The sequence below is a fragment of the Mus caroli genome, unplaced genomic scaffold (genome assembly GCF_978045245.1).
Source record: "Mus caroli unplaced genomic scaffold, Mus_caroli_1 scaffold_3, whole genome shotgun sequence".
NCBI classification, from domain to species: Eukaryota; Metazoa; Chordata; class Mammalia; order Rodentia; family Muridae; genus Mus; species Mus caroli.
In genome coordinates this window covers 137,508,836-137,526,247 of record NW_028227258.1, presented here as the reverse complement: position 1 = coordinate 137,526,247, position 17,412 = coordinate 137,508,836, and the positions used below count along the sequence as shown (strand labels likewise).

Sequence of the window (17,412 nt, the reverse complement as noted above, 5' to 3'; positions counted from 1 at the left end):
TCAACAATAAAAAGAATTTCTGGTAGAATCACCATCCCTGACCTGAAGCTATACTACAGACAAATTGTAATAAATACTGCATGGTATTAGTACAGCAACAGGTAAGTAGATCAGTGGAATAGAATTGAAGATACAGAAATCAACCCGTGTACCTAGGATCACTTGATATTTGACAAAGGAGCTAAAACTATTCAGTGGAAAAAATTAAACAGCATATTCAATACATGGTCCTGGTTCAACTGGCAGTTAGCATGTAGAAGAATGCAAATTGTTCCATTCTTATCTCCTTGTACAAAGGTCAAGTCCAAGTGGATCAAGGACTTCCACATGCCCTGAGATTAATAGAAAAGAAAGTGGGGAAGAGCCTCAAGCACATAGGTGCAGGAGAAATTTTCCTGAACATAACACCAATACTTATGCTCTAAGATCAAGAATTGACAAATGGAACCTCATAAAATTGTAAAGCTTCTGTAAGAAAAAAGACACTGTAAATAGGACAAAACAGCATCCAACAGATTGGGCAAAGATCTTTATCAATCCTACATCTGATAGAGGGCTAATATCCAACATATACAAAGAACTCAAGAAGTTATACTCCAGAGAACCAGATAACTCTATTAAAAATGGGAAACAGAGCTAGACAAAAATTATCAAGTGTTGAATACCAAATGGCTGAGAAGCACCAAAAGAAATGTTCAACATTCTTAGTCATCAAGGAAATGCAAATCAAAATAACCCTGAGATTCCATTTGACACCAGTCAGAATGGCTAAGATCAAATCCTCAGGTGGCAGCACATGCTGGCAAGGACGTGGAGAAAGAGGAACACTCTTCCATTGCTGGTAGGATTGCAAACTGGTACAACCACTCTGGCAATCACTTTAACTACTCCTAGGAAAATTGGACATAGTACAACCTAAGGACCCAGCAATACCTCTCCTGGGCATATACCCAGAAGATGCTCCAACATGTAATAAGGTCACATGCTCTACTGTGTTTATAGAAGCCTTATTTATAATAGCCCAGAAGCTGGAAAGAACCCAGATGTCCCTCAACAGAAGAAATCATGAAATGTGGTATATTTACACAATGGAATACTACTCAGATATTAAAAATTGACTTCATAAAATTCTTAGGTAAATAGATTGAACTGGAAAATATCATCCTGCATGAGGTAACTCAACCACAAAAGAACACAAATGATATGTACTCATTGATTGATAAGTGTATATTAGCCCAGAAGCTCAGAATACCCAAGATACAATTCACAGACCACAAGAAGAAGGAAGACCAAAGTGAGGATACTTTGGTCCTTCTTAAAAGGGAAAACAAAATACCCATGAAAGGAGTTACAGAAACAAAGTGTGGAGCAGAGATTGAAGGAATGACCATCCAGAGACTGCTCCACCTGGGGATCCATCCCATATACAGTCACCAAACCCAGATACTATTGTGGACAACTGATTGCTGACAGAATCCTGATATAGTTGTCTCCTGAGAGGCTCTACCAGTGACTGACAAAAACAGAGGTAGAAGCTTTCAGTTTACTGTTGAACTGTTCCCAAGATACCCCAATGGAGGAGTTCAAGAAAGGACACAAGGAGCTAAAGGTGTTTGCAGCCCCATAGGAAAAACAACAATATGAACTAACCAGTATCCCCTGAGCTCCCAGGGACTAAACCACCAACCAAAGAGTACACATGGAAGGACCCATGGTTCCAGCTGCATATGATGCAGAGGATGGCCTAGTCAGTCATCAATAGGAGGAGAGGCCCTTGGTCTTTTGAAGGTTCTATGGTCCAGTGTATGGGAATTCCAGGGCCAGGAAGTTGGGTTTTGAGCAGGTAGAGGGAGGAAGGGATAGAGGGCTTTTGGAGGGGAAATCAGGAAGAGGATAACATTTGAAATGTACATAGAGAAAATATCTAATAAAAAATTCTAATTTTGATTAGTTTTCTCATCTTTTGTTTTACTAAATAATGAGTATGCCAAAAAACAAAACAAAACAAAACAAAACAAAAAAACCTCCTGTTCATAAAACTCTTTCCCTGCTGTTTCAAATGATTATTGGCTTAAGAAAAGTCCATTAGCATTTTCATCTGAACAGGGATGAATTCCAATTTATTTAGGATTTTCCCATTTATAATGTTTTCTGGCATTTTAAAGAGAGTTACTGCCCGAGGTTACTCTTCTCTTAAATGCCAATTATTCCAAAATAAAAGAAATTAAAATAAGTATCATCTGCAGGGTTATTTACAAAGTTCAGAAACAATAAACCTTTCAAAAGACGTCAGCAGGCAGGCACTGCAACCACTTATACACCATGCTGTCTTTTGGAATTTGGAATTTAATCTAATATTAGTGAAAAAGTGAGGCCTTGAAAGACAATTTTGAGGGCTGGAGAGATGTTTCAGTATGTAAAGGTGTTTACTAAGCAAGGCTGACATCTTACTTCAATGTCTGAATCCTACCAAGTCAGGAGAGGACAAAACCTGCAAACTGTCTTTAGACCTCTATATATGCACCATGGCTGAAGTATACACACACGCACACACATACCACACACACACACACACACACACACACACACACCCCTACTCACACACACTAAATTTAATGAGGTTTTTTGTGTTTTGTGTTTTTTTAGTCATATCAACTATAAATAGCAACAATAGCTAGTATTAATTAATTTTACGCACAGAATACTATGGACAAAATATAAATTAGGAACTATCCAAAGAAAAGGAATTAACTGAAAATCGTTAGGTCAGTGCTCACCTGTCCAATCTCGTACTTGACCCATGGCAAAGGCTGATACCATAGAAACTTTTTAAAGAAATGCAACCTACAAAGCTGAGAAGAAATCCTGTCTACACTAAACGAACATCTTCCATCCCCTCCTTCCCAGAGACATTTATAACTAAAACACTCAAAAGAAAGGAGAGGGGAGTTTGATACATTTCTTTAAATGTTTCTCTACTGTTTGTGAGGCTCAGACTCCTTAGAAAAATGCCCATGGGAGGCTGATATGTGCTTATAAACTTTTAAAGTTTTAAAATTAGTTAGACATCATTGAACATGGTTCAAATCCTAACGCTGATATCTGTAACCACAAAAACAAAAGACAAAAATGAAATTGTTTCATAAAATGAACAAAACACTTTGTTTCCTCCACAAGAAGGCCTTGCAATATTTAATAAATAAGTGAATGAATGAAAGAATGAATGAATAAATAAATAAATACTGAAATGACTTAAAGAGCTTTGAAGTGCTATCTCTTCAATTAAAATATTATTTTACTAAAAATTAGCACTCATAATTGTCTATTGGGTAGAATATTTTTTAAAGTTTTTTAAATTGGATATTATCTTCATTTATATTTCAAATGTTATCCCCTTTCCAGGTTTCCCCTTCAGAAACTTCCTACCCCTTCCCCTCTCCTGTCTCTTTTTTTTTTTTTTTTTGGTTTGGTTTTTCGAGACAGGGTTTCTCTGTATAGCCCTGGCTGTCCTGGAACTCACTTTGTAGACCAGGCTGGCCTCGAACTCAGAAATCCACCTGCCTCTGCCTCCGGAGTGCTGGGATTAAAGGCGTGTGCCACCGCGCCCGGCTCCCTCTCCTGTCTCTATGAGGATGCTCCCCCCACAAATCAACGCACCCTGGTCTTCTTGCCCTGGCATTCCCCTACATTAGGGCAGCAAACACACTCAAACCCAATGGCCTTTTCTCCCACTGTTGTCCAAAAAGGCCATCCTCTGCCTCATATGCAACCGGTGCCATGGATCCCTCCATGTGTACTCTTTGGTTGGAGGTCCAATCCCTGGGAACTCTATGTGATCCGACCAGGTGACACTGTTGCTACCCCCATGGGGATGCAAACCCTTTCAGCTCCCTCAGTTCCTTACCAACCCCTCCATTGAGACCCTGCACTCAGTCCAATGTTTGGCTGCGAGCATCTGCCTCTGTATTTGTCAAGTTCTTGCAGAGCCTCTCAGGAGCCAGCCAAAGTAGGCTCCTGTCAGCAAGCACTTCCCGATATCCACAATAGTGTCTGTCCGGGTTTGGTGGAGAACTCTCTTGATGTCCTTTCTTTCAGTCTCTGCTCTACAGGTTGTCTCCATATTTCCTCCTGTCAGTATTTTGTTTCCCCTTCTAAGAAGCACTGAAGCATCCACAATTTGGTCCTCTTTCATTTGGGCTTTATGTGGTCTGTGAATTGAATCTTGGGTATTCTAAGGTATATACACGTATCAGTGAGTGCATACCACGTGTGTTCTTTTGTGACTGAGTTACCTCACTTAGGATGATATTTATTTTCAAGTTTCATCCATTTGCCTAAGAATTTCATGAAACCATTATTTTTAATATCTGAGTAGTATTCCATTGTGTAAATGTACCACATTTTTTCTATCCATTCCTCTGTTGAGGTACAACTAGTTTGTTTCCAGCTGCTGGCTATTATAAATATGGCTGCTATGAACATAGTGGAGCATATGTCCTTATTACATGTTGGAGCATCTTCTGGGTATATGTCCAGGAGTGGTATAGATGGGTTCTCAGGTAATACTACGTCCAATTTTCTGAGGAACCGCCAGACTGATTTCCAAAGTGGTTATATCAGCTTTCAATCCCACCAGGAATGGAGGAGTATTCCTCTTCCTCTACATCTTAGCCAGCATCCGATGTCACCTGAATTTTTCATCTTAGCCATTCTGACTGGTGTGACTTGTAATCTCAGAGTTGTTTTGATTTGCATTTCCCTGATGATTAAGGATGTAGAGTATTTTAATGAATCATGAGAAATAGACCAACTTGAAGCGATTTCATTTGAATTCCCCTTAAGGATCACAAACATGCATTAGAGTCTTTCTTACTCAATACTACCAAGTAGAAAGACAAAGCAAACCTAGCCTGATGCTTTATTTCTACTGTTTTAAAGTACAAATAGCAAAGATTATTGAAGCGTAATGAACTAGCTCTCTTCAGCTGGAAGGGACAAGAGGGTTGGGTGCCTGCATCTTTGACTTTTAATCAAAAACAGGATAGAGTACTTAGAAGAAAATAGACCAAATGTTAGTGTACACAATATTTCTGGATTGTTCTATTCTACTTGAATTGTCTAGATTATGTCTTTCAATACTAGGATGTGCATAAAGACTTTCATTTGTTCATATACTATATTACATCCACATGCCTCTGAAAACCTGCATCAGCTCCATTTTCTCAGGTGGGCCTTGCTTTTCTTGACTCAGAGCAATTCCTCTTGGTAAGACTCTCTGCCTACCTCATCTAACAGATATCTAGAAATCTCCCACTCTATTATTCCTCTTTCCAGTTCCAATATCTACCCTGGGACGCTTTCCCTTTGCACCAGCTTAGTTCAACCTTCTCCATTCTTAGAACTCACAGAAGTAAGTTTGTGCATTTCCCATTGTTGTGACTGTGCTTTGTTTCTATGACTACATGGTGAACAATGGTCTCCTACAATACAGACAATTCAAAACCTCTTGTAATTTACCATGAATCATATCCTTGACGTCCAACGCTGGGCTTAAATATGGATAAGTGATCACATGATATTTGACAAGGATGAATCATTGAATGTGTGAACACTAAGAGCCCAAAACTCCTACAGTTGGTTTCTGTCTAGAAAAATGCTGAATTGACATATTCTGTATAATGGACATTTTCATGCTTTACAAACTTCTAATAGTTAAAAATATTATTGAACATTAATGAAATTATTTAATAGAGAAATGTTGCCATTACAATAGAATTATATGAATTAGCATTGATAAAGAGAGCATTGTTCTATTTAATTCTACTTAAGTTTGTCTCAACAACTGCCTTTTTCAGCAGACTTTCCTCACAGAATTTAGTTAATCAGATGCATTTAATTATGAAGCATATAGTGATTTCGGAGTTGTATTTGGATAAGTATTCTACAAACACTGTTGACTAGTTCTGACAAGAAAGTTTGTCCTAACGCCAAGCCAGATGTCCTAGGGGTTAAGAAATTGTCAAACAACCCATGGCATGACAGCTGTGAGTGCAGTGGGGGATAAGTTAGAGTCTCAATTAACTATGGAAAGTCCCCTTTAAGGACTGAGCAACCAGAGATGTGGGGTGTCTTCCCTGTACTGACTGTAAGCAGGAATCTCAATGACCTTGACATCTGAATGCATGGAGTCATGGATTTGTTACACAGCCACCTAAGGCTCTCACTGCCTGAATCCAGCCAGCAGCCTAATTAAACAGCAAGCATTCCTGGAGGGGAATGTTAATGAGTCTCCTTGGCAGCCAGCAGTCTGTTCCCCAGATGGTGCAGGGGTTATAAATTGTCAATAGGGCAAGAGTAGTGAGGGAGTCAAGAAAAATACAGAAAGAAGCTTACATCACTGGAAGTGCCTTCCATAGGATCTCATGTCAAAGATCTTTGGACATGGAGATGAGGATGTGGGAGGGAAGGCAAAAAAACACTCTGTGCGTTTTTTGCTTTAAGAGCACATCTAGAATTGCACTGGCTTTCAATTAAATCCTGTGCATTCCAAATTCAGTGTTGGGCTCAGTATTTTAAGTGATCTTAACAAGTTAATAATAATAAGGAAAATTGCACATGACCACAATCTTCTAATGGTTTAACTGGTACTTAATATTTTTCAAGGACTATCACCCAATTAGATTAACTTTAAATAGCAATGCCTCCAATGACATTCAAGACAGGTTCTCATTATTTTAGGATAGTGAGTGTCAAAACAGTACAAAATTATTTACAATTTATCTGCTTTTGTTAAATGTCTCTTAAATGATCATTTGATCCTTTATTTATCTTTGAAGTCAGCTGAATATCTAAAAATCACAGTACATTTTACTTTTACTGTATTTCAAAAGCCAATTCTAAGACCATCTTTGGTGAGAGCATCCTGCAGATTGTGGTGAGGAAACTCTAATGTCCATCATTTCTAAAATACCTTCAGTGTCAGACTATGAACTAGATGATACTTCTGTGATTAAATGGTACTATGAACATCTCTGTCTTAGCTGACTAGAGTGTGAAACTCTACTGGTGTAAGCTAAGATCATATTGACTGTTTATGAAGAGGGCCAAAGGACAGGGAACTCTCAGAAGCAAAAGGTTTCATGTCCATAAACACATGTACACATGTCTATAGGATGACTATACCATCCTTGAATATATCATGCACATTCTGAAGGATATAATAAATTGATAAATATCTCATAATTGTATTATAGTTTGACAGCTGTCAGGTTTAAACCCAGAGCTTATATTATGCTAGACATACATTCACGTCTGTGAATACCACTTCCTGTTGTTTCACTCTTAATTCAATGAAAAGTTTGTTGCTGTTTTACATGCTGATGCAGCATATACTGCAGCATATACCCTCTTCCATAATCTAGGTTCATATGGCCACATAATGTACATTTCCCCTTCATAATGAAGAATGTGTGTTTTCCACTACCAAATACCAACTTTTCTATGTAAATTGTCTTGTTTCAACTTTTAGAACACAAACGACATCCTCCTCACTTTTTTTCTGTTCTTTTGTTTTTATGAATACTATGACTAAAATGGCCAGGCTGAGCAAGAACTCATTATTTAACCTACTCTGTGCTTACATTTGTCTATAATTCTCCTATGTCAATCTCCCAAGAAGTGTGATTACAGATTTCTCAAATATTTTGAAGTTATATGAACTGTTATGTATAGTCAAAGTTAAAATAAGACTGTACAATTGATGCAATCATAAAAATATAATGCCAATATAGAATCCTTTCAACAGACAATATATTTTTACAATCATATTTTGTTAAATTAAATATGATTTACACATAAGTTTAAGTGCTTCATATTATACTGTCACATATTGCTCTTTCTGTCTAAACTTCTTTCTTGTCTTTTCCTGTTAGCTTTGAATTTCTAAATGTCTAGAATCTCAGATGCTCTTGAAGCTAGGAGAAGCTATAGGATGCAGTCCAGGATAAAAACATTTTGTATAAATCCAGCTAGGCTTGAAACTTTTTTATAGCTAGGTAGATAGATAGATAGATAGATAGATAGATAGATAGATAGATAGATAGATAGACAGACAGACAGACAGCAGACAAAAGCTTATCAAAAGAAAAATTTGATCTCTCTTTTCTTCCTTCTGAGACATAACAATCAAACCCTAACTGGAACACACTGACAACCCATAAAAATCGAGTAACTCTCTGAAGAATCCATCCCAACCATAAACAAAAAAGAAAAATAGCAAATGACAAACCACTGGGTCTGGGTTTCACTTTGTATAACCATAAACACCTATCACTAGTTACTGATTATTCATCAGTTAAGATTTGTATAACCATAAACACCTATCACTAGTTACTGATTATTCATCAGTTAAGACTGCTATTTTGTTAATGGAACCTGGGGAAAATACTATTTCTCAAAAGCAATGTATCAAGTAAAAATATTTTATTCATCCTCTTCATCCCCATCAACATCTGCTATTTTATGAGAAATAACCACTCATAATGGTCAATGAGACATTCTGCTTTAAGTACAATTTAAAGAGAAGGTCAATATAGTATTTTTTTAAGTGTGATTAAGAAGAATATTTTCTGACTTCTAGTTATCAAAATAGAGGTATTACTTGTTTGAAAATAGATTTCCATTTTATCCATAAAATTTAATCCTATAAACAAACAGTCAAACATGTAAATCTTTCCCTAGAAAAACCTTCTCTGCCTAACTGTCAGATCCAATTCCTTCTTTTTCCACTCATTTGCCTATTTTAACTTTGTTATAAAAAAATCCTTTCAGAAGTTGAATTCCTCTTCCAGATGATGGCTCTGGATGAACAAATGATTTTAAGTTACCACAGCACATGCCCTATAATAAATATAATCTCGCCATCTTTACTGGGTAAGAAACGGGGCTTTAGGAGCCCTTTCCAAAATATTTCTTAAATGTTACAGAGAAAAGGAGTTTTGCTTTTTCTTTCGTCTACACATCCATTTGTTTCCTTCTGTCTTTCCTCTGAAGGCATAAACTTCCAATTTGATTTTAATTCTATGAGACATTTTCCTGGCGAAGAATACCTTTTTCTTTGAACAAAAATTCTTTACTTGACATTTAATGCTCTTTCAGGGTCAACGCAATACACAACCCAAACAGCACTGTGTACAGCAGACATGGAATAGGGGTAGATTTTTTTTTAGCTGCTTTCCTTTTCCAACCTATTGCAAATCTACAAAAATTAAAGTCCAAACTCCACCACAAAAGACAGTGTAAAAGGTTGGAAGCATATTCTAAAGGTCACATTATCTTAATGAAGTGTCAGTTGCTGACAGCGTGCCTATGACGTTGGAGTAATCTACTCCATTTAGTGGGAAGTGCTCCTGAAAGCCATGCCCTCTGCACTCTAAACAAAGACACTGGCAATTTTCTTAAAAGGTCACACACAAATGTGCTATTTAAAACTAGGCGTTTGCCAGTTGTGAATATATATATATACGAAAGGCAAAACTCTGATGTAGGATTGGAATAAACCATTTGTAAAATGCCAGAGTTTTTCCACCTATATTGTAAATAGGAAGTTCTGTCAGTTGATTACTGTCTTTGATCTCTTTCACTTTACTGAAATGTTAAAGGAAAAAAAATCAGTTGAAATTTCATCTTAACCCTTTGTACTACTTAATAGAACTAGGAAGTTAACGCTGGTAAATTTAGAAAACATCTATTATTCTTGTTTTATTTTAGTTTTTAGTTTTAGTTTTAGATTTTGCAAAGTTTACCTCAGGAATGTGGCTAAATGTTAGAGTACTTGTTTACCAAGCACAAGGCTCCATCTATAGAGTAATAAAACAAACAAAAGAAAACTATATAGAAAACGCACATGACATTGTTTCTTTCTGTTTAGTCTTTCAAATTGTATTTAAAACATGTAATATTGATAAAATATTAGAATTTTATTTTGTAATGACCATGAAATTCCATAGTACTGCATCTTTTATTTAAAGCCTACTTTCAGAAAATATTTGAGGTATTTTCACAGATGAGCAAATCTGGAAATTTTTACTTACTGAATTATCTGACTCAGTAGTAACCATTGCTACACTGCTAACAGTCAAAGGTATTTCATAATTTTATATGGTTTATTTTCCTGCATGGATCAATTAATTGCAATTATTTTGTCATTTATTTTATTTTATGTTTTTATGATTTTAACAAAAATAGAATTTTATCAATTTCTCACCCCCTTTCATCCCTCCAATCTTACAAATTATGGAACTTATGGATACACACACACACACATGCACACACACACACACACACATACTCATACATACATACAGACACACACACATACAGACAAACACACACACATACAGACACACACACACACACACACACACACAGACAAAATATATTCCAGAACTGAGAATAATCTCCTCATGTGGCATGCAGTCTAGTTGTCATGTCATAGAAGCACAGCCTATAAAGGTTAGAAGTTCCTGATTATCATGGCATTCCTAGGCATAGGGTTCTTTTTTCATTTTATTATATTTTATTGTTTATTTTATTTATTTATATTTCAAATGTTATCCCCCCTTCTGTTTTCCCTCTACACACCCCTATTCTACCTCCCTCCCCGCTGCCTCTATCAGGGTTCTCCCCTACGCAACCACTCACTTCTGCCTCACTTCCCTAGCATTCCTCTATGCTGGGGTATCAAGCGTTCTCAGGAGCACGGTGGCACCACAGAACTAAGATGAGGTGAATGAAAGCAGTGTGAGTTAGAGATAACAGTATTGCTGATGTGACTGAGATCAGCTCTTTCTGGGATGGGTGTCAGCCTTGAGATGTGGGCTATCTTATGAAACAGTTGCTTTTGCTCCTGACTCACTGTGCTTTATTTTACCTTTGAAGGAAAAGGTGTGTTTTTCAGGGTTATAACATCATCAGAACACTTTGTGAAGCCTTTTGATCTGGAGATGGATTCTACAGTCATTTCTAACAGGCAGAGGGCCTTTGGTAAGAATTCATATCATTCATCTAAGGCAGGACCTTTATTAATAAATGTGAGTAAATCCATATTTGTAAAAAAAACTAAACATCTGGAAAGTTGAACAAGGGTAAACAAATGAACTGGTTTCTCACAAAGCTTTGGGTCCTAATAGCCAAATCAGAGAGCATCACCAGCCACCTATCAGGAGTTTCACTTGATAGCTACCTCAAGCCCCTGTGTCAGAGTCAGTATTTAAACATATTCCAGTTATGACATACACACAGGAAAGTTTATGGAACCAGAAGACAGCTGGTAGAAATCGGTGATGACTGTCATGTTAGAGATAGTGTGGCATGATGCTCATGCCAAAGCCCTTAGAAGCACAGCTATAGAATCAATAAAGCACAAAGTAAACATTAAATGCTGAAAATGAATTCTGCCACAATTGAAATAAAGTTACCGGGTGCATATAATAGTGGTAGAGAAAGCTCTCCTAAAATATCTCGTATTTCTGAAAATTAGGAAAGTGAGACTAGCATAAGAGTAGGAAGCCTTGACAAGGGGTGATTACACTTTCTTCCAATTATCAAGTGGTTTATACTGTCCAAAAGTCTATGAGTACAACATAATTTACAGTGTACTCTATTCGCAGATACAGAAGAAGTAAACACTAAAACTTTTATAAAATAATGAAATGTTCAGCATCTAAAGAAATCTTGATCAAAAGTAAATCTGGAGGCATCATACATCCTGATTTCAAAATTATTTATTACAAAGCTATAGTAATAAAAAGAATATGATCCTAGCTTAAACACACTCAGACAGTGAAGCAGAATAGGTTGGAGACTCCAGAAATTCACACACTACATGTAAATCAATAAATTTTACAAGAGTGCCCATAGTTTGCGATGTGAAAAAGATAGCTTATTCAACAATTAATGTTAAGAAAATAGATGTCCCTGTGTGTGCATAATGATAAACGTGGACAGTTATCTTATATTACACTTAATATCAAAAACAGAATTAAAAAGTAAAAAAATGAAATAATAAACCACATGAAAAACAATTCATAAAATGAGAAGAGATTTTATAACTATACATTTTGTATATATCAAGAATTAATAAATCCCTGGCAAACTGACCCTGTTAAAAATAAGCAAAAAACAAAACAAAAAATGGATATATTCCTTCAAGAAGACAAACAAATGGTAGAAAGATCTATTGAAACTGCTTAACATAAGTAATTATCAGAAAAATGGGGAAAATATACAGTGATTTATCACTGCACAAGCAATGATAAATGTTTGTTTTCGAAATGTCAAGTGACGGAACATGCTAAGGACAAAGAGAAAAGAGAATCTGTACACACTGTCTATGTAATATCGACTGAGAGCCTGGCTTGCTTGTTACTAGAAACTCTTCAGGAAGAAAACAGAATATAGAGGAGGAAGTGGGGAAAAGCCTCAAAGATATGGGCACAGGGGGGAAAAATTCCTGAACAGAACAGCAATGGCTTTTTCTGTAAGATCAGGAATCAACAAATGGGACCTCATGAAATTGCAAAGCTTCTGTAAGGCAAAAGACACCATAAGACAAAAAGGTCACCAACAAATTGGAAAATCATCTTTACCAATCCTAAATCTTGATAGGAAACTAATATCCAATGTATACAAGGAACTCAAGAAGCTGGACTCCAGAAAATCAAATAACCCTATTAAAAAATGGGGTACAGACCTAAACAAAGAATTCTCAACTGAGGAATACTGAATGGCTGAGAAGCACCTGAAAAAAATGTTTAATATCCTTAATCATCAGGGAAATGCAAATCAAAACAACCCTGAGATTCCAGCTCATACCAGTCAGAATGGCTAGGATCAAAAATTCAGGTGACAGCAGATGTTGTAGAGGATATGGCGAAAGAGAAACACTTCTCCATTGCTGCTGGGATTGCAAGTTGGTACAACCACTCTGGAAATCAGTTTGGCAGTTCCTCAGAAAATTGGATATAGTACTACCGGAAGATCCAGCAATTCCTCTCTTGAGCATATACCCAGATGTTCCAACCAGTAAGAAGGACACATGCTCCACTATGTTCATAGCAGCCTTATTAATAATAGTCAGAAGCTGGAAAGAACCCAGATGTCCCTCAACAGAGGAATGGATACAGCAAATGTACATTTATACAATGGAGTACTACTCAGCTACTAAAAACAATGAATTTATGAAATTCTTAGGCAAATGGATGGATCTGAAGGGTATCATCCTGTGTATGGCAACTCAATCACAAAAGAATACACATGGTATGCACTCACTGATATATGGATATTAGCCCAAAAACTTAGAATACCCACAATACTATTTGCAACACCCATGAAACTCAAGAAGAAGGAAGACCAAAGTGTGGATACTTCGTTCCTCCTTAGAATGGGGAACAAAATACCCATGGAAGGAGGTACAGAGACAGTGTTCAGAGCTGAAATGGAAGTAAGGACCATCCAGAGACTGCCTCACCTGGGGATCCATCCCATAAATATCCACCAAACCCAGACACTATTGCATATGCCAGGAAGATTTTGCTGACAGGACCATGATATAGCTGTCTCTTGTGAGGCTATGCCAGTGCCTGGCAAATACAGAAGTGGATGCTTAAAGTCATCTATTAGATGGAATACAGGACCCCCTATCAAGAAGCTAGAGAACGTACCCAAGGAGCCAAAGGGGTCTGCAACCCTATAGGAGGAACAACAATATGAACTAACCAGTACGCCCCCCCCCCCCAGAGCTGCGTCTCTAGTTGCATATGCAGCAGAAGATGGCCTAGTCGGCCATCAATGGGAGGAGAGGCCCTTGGAATTGTGAAGATCATATGCCCCAGTTGAGGGGAATGCCAGGGCCAGGAAGCAGGAATGGGTGAGTTGGGGAGCAGGGCACAGGGAGGGCAGAGGGGATTTTCAGAGAGGAAACTAAGAAGGGGATAGCATTTAAAATGTAAATGAAGAAAATTTCTAATATAAAATTAGACACTGAAACTTATAGAGGAGAAAGTGGGGGAAAGCCTTGAAGATATGGGCACAGGGGGAAAAATTCCTGAATAGAACAGCAATGGCTTGCACTGTAAGATCGAGAATTGACAAATGTGACCTCATAAAACTGCAAAGTTTCTGCAAGGAAAAAGACACCGTCAATAAGACAAAAAGACCACCAACAGATTGGGAAAGGATCTTTACCTATCCTAAATCAGATAGGGGACTAATATCCAATATATATAAAGAACTCAAGAAGGTGGACTCCAGAAAATCAAATAACCCTATTAAAAATGGGGCTTAGAACTGAACAAAGAATTCTCACCTGAGGAATACTGAATGGCAGAGAAGCACCTGGAAAAATGTTCAACATCCTTAATCATCAGGGAAATGCAAATCAAAACAACCCTGAGATTCCACCTCACACCAGTCAGAATGGCTAAGATCAAAAATTCAGGTGACAGCAGATGCTGGCGAGGATGTGGAGAAAGAGGAACACTCCTCCATTGTTGGTGGGATTGCAAGATTGTACAACAACTCTGGAAATCAGTCTGGAGGTTCCTTAGAAAATTGGACATAGTACTACCGGAGGATCCAACAATATCTCTCCTGGGCATATATCCAGAAGATGTCCCAACCGGTAAGAAGGACACATGCTCCACCATGTTCATAGCAGCTTTATTTATAATAGCCAGAAGCTGGAAAGAACCTAGATGCCCCTCAACAGAGGAATGGATACAGAAAATGTGGTACATTTACACAATGGAGTACTACTCAGCTATTAAAAATAATGAATTTATGAAATTCCTAGCCAAATTGATGGACCTGGAGGGCATCATCCTGAGTGATGTAGCACAATCACAAAGGAACTCACACAATATGTACTCACTGATAAGTGGATATTAGCCCAAAACTTAGGATACCCAAGATATAAGATACAATTTGCTAAACACATGAAACTCAAGAAGAATGAAGACCAAAGTGTGGACACTGTCCCCCTCCTTATAATTGGGAATAAAACACCCATGGAAGGAGTTACAGAGACACAGTTTGGAGCTGTGACAAAAGGATGGACCATCTAGAGACTGCCATATCCAGGGATCCACCCCATAATCAGCTTCCAAACGCTGACACCATTGCATACACTAGCAAGATTTTGCTGAAAGGACCCAGATATAGCTGTCTCTTGTGAGTCTCAAGACTTGAGACTCACTAGTCTTGCCGGGGCCTAGCAAAACCAGAAGTGGATGCTCACAGTCAGCTATTGGATGGATCACAGGGCCCCCAATGGAAGAGCTAGAGAAAGTACCCAAGGAGCTAAAGGGATCTGCAACCCTATAGGTGGAACAACATTATGAACTAACCAGTACCCCAGAGCTCTTGACTCTAGCTGCATATGTATCAAAAGATGGTCTAGTAGGCTATCACTGGAAAGAGAGGCCCATTGGACACACAAACTTTATATGCCCCAGTATGGAGGAATGCCAGGGCCAAAAAAAATGGGAATGGGTGGGTAAGGATGTGGTGGGGAGGGTATGGGGGACTTTTGGGATAGCATTGGAAATGTAATTGAGGAAAATACGTAATAAAAAATATTAAATTTTTTTAAAAAATAAATAAAAAGAAAGAAAGAAAACAGAAGCATCTCAAACAAGTGAAAAGTGAAACAATCGTATGATCCAGAAAAGTCGGTTCAGCTCTATATACAAATGAAACACATGCAGTGTATCAGAGATACCAAACCTTCATATTCAGTATAGCATTGTTAACAGTACAAATAAATGAAAATCACTGCAAATATGCTTTGGTGGATTATAAGTGAAGAAAATGAGACATGTGTTATAATCTTGCTAGACATTTATAAAGGCACGGGAAGGGTGTTGTTGCACAACTTTAACCCTTCATTTAACCCATGCATTTTAGAGACAGTGGCTCTCTAAATATTCAAGGATAACCTGATCTGCATAGACAGCTCCAGGCTAGCCAGTTCTACATGGTTAGGACCTTCACTCAAAACCTAAAGAAAGATAGGTTATTTTAAAAGGGACAGAAAATTTGACAATTAGAGCATGGATAAAACTGGAAGATGTGGAGGTGAGGGAAATTAGCTAGACATACGTATAAATGCTATATAATTCCACATATGTGGAATCTTAAAAAAAAAATCCCAACTTAAAGAAAAGCAGAAGAATAAAGCATTGACTGCCAATAGTCAGAGAATGGCAAATATGAGGGAGTCACACACACTTGTACTTATATGGTAATTTAATTCAGAAAAGCTAAAGAACTTAATAGTGACCAAAGATCAAAGAATGTTTTACACATGGAATTTGGTAAGCGTTGATATTAAATTGTCTCAACACTGTGGGGAAAAGGGAAATGTGCAAAGAAATACAAAAACTAAATGATTTGATCATGTAAGTAATTTCTAAATGTGTTCATATCTCATAGCAACTTAGGTATAGTTTGCCCTTTATTAACAGTTCATGTATGCCCACAAAGCCTACAAGAACATATAAATGTCTGAAAGAAAAATGGAGTAATTTAACCAAAGCCTAAACGCCATTATGAAATATGGTCAAGAATTTATTGGAACATGCGTTTTTTAAACCAAACTTGTGTGTGTTTCTCTCTTGAGCATATGCCCTCCCAGCCACAAGCATTAGACCAGGTTTATAATATCAGTTGTGCATTCCCTCCTATGATGTAGACTCAAGTCAACTTAATACCAAAGCATTTGAATATTCTTCAGTTGTGCTACTTCTGCAGAAAAACATATACTTGTTTAACCATTGTTGCATTTTCTATACCAGTGGTCATTATAGTCCCTTTCAATGCCTTGACCAACATATAGAAGTGCAGGAACTCTCAACATAGTTCCAACTTGATTTGTAAGGATGCTCCTCTCTTACTTTTCTAGGATGCTTCCCTGTTTGTCAGTCAGAAGTAAAGATACAGGAAGTATTGATTCAACTAGTTATAACTCTGGCACAGCTACAGTCAGCCTCTGATGTCCATATTCTGAAGAAAGCAACTCTATGTATAGTCTGTCACTATGCTGAGACTGTTTAGAAAAGAGAGGGGCTGTGGTACAAAACTCCAGGTCATTTCATAATCATCTCAGCCCTCAAACAGGTATCTTTGAAATGACTTCTTTCATTTCTCCCTATCAAATGTAAAGTACCCTACAAACTAACGGAACAAGTGAGAAAAGTATTAATTATATTGAAAATGAGTAAAGAGTCTTAAAACTGAGGAATGACACATAAAAGGCAGAATCCTCCACATGATGCTGTTAATAATAATGAATTCCAGATACAAGTCCAAGAAAGCACAGCATCAGCATCTGAACACTGAATATTGCCATAGCCA

At 37.4% G+C, this 17,412-nt stretch overlaps 1 protein-coding gene across 4 annotated transcripts in view; it reads right to left on the bottom strand.

Moving 5' to 3' along the window:
* Window positions 1–17,412, bottom strand: part of Naaladl2 (N-acetylated alpha-linked acidic dipeptidase like 2) — a 1,298,244-nt gene that overhangs the window by 775,262 nt on the left and 505,570 nt on the right. The gene's annotated exons all lie outside the window — the stretch shown is intronic.